Raw genomic sequence first — 682 nt, forward strand, 5'->3', positions numbered from 1 at the left:
ACTACAGTATACTATAAAATACTAAAGTACTTACTATAGAATTCTATAGTAAACTGTAGTATACTATACTACACACAGTAGTATCCCTCYATCATGTGTACAGTAGTACTATATAATGTTATAGTATACTATAGTAAATATTGTAGTATTAGCCATAAAAAAGCACTGTCGTAAATACTACAGTATCTTATTTGCATATAACCTGCCCATTCCCCTCCCCCATATCGCAATTTGTGCCACCCTTAAGTGAGAAACCTACATGCCAAGTATAGACCATATAGTGTGTTCTCTACAGGTTATAGAAAAGAGCAGAAGCACTGAACAATCTGTTTGAACCCGTCTTACCTACAGGTTATGGAAAATGTGCTCTTTTAGTATTTCTCCAGTAGGTTTCCTGAAGGAGAAAGCCTCCATTTCTATGTCAAAGATAATAAAACAAAAACACTGTAGTAAATACTACAGTAAATACAACAAACCGCAAAAACAATACATTATTACTATAGTATATACTACAGTTTTCTATTATTACAGTATTTATACTTTAGTTAACTGTAAATACTACAGTATGATACAGTATACTACAGTAAATACTACAATAAATGCTACAGTATTCACTGCAGTGTTTTTGCGGACTCCGTAAGTCAGCAAAAAAGTCATCAAAAACACTACAGTGAATACTATA

General features: G+C 32.3%; 1 non-coding gene across 1 annotated transcript; it reads left to right on the top strand.

The window, feature by feature from the left end:
• Positions 1 to 359: 359 nt before the first annotated feature.
• On the top strand, positions 360 to 412 carry LOC111971028 (U7 small nuclear RNA). The gene has a single exon (XR_002878205.1). It is a non-coding gene; the product is annotated as a U7 small nuclear RNA (small nuclear RNA).
• The last annotated feature ends 270 nt before the right edge of the window (positions 413 to 682 follow it).

The sequence above is a fragment of the Salvelinus sp. IW2-2015 genome, linkage group LG1 (assembly GCF_002910315.2).
Source record: "Salvelinus sp. IW2-2015 linkage group LG1, ASM291031v2, whole genome shotgun sequence".
Taxonomy (NCBI): domain Eukaryota; kingdom Metazoa; phylum Chordata; class Actinopteri; order Salmoniformes; family Salmonidae; genus Salvelinus; species Salvelinus sp. IW2-2015.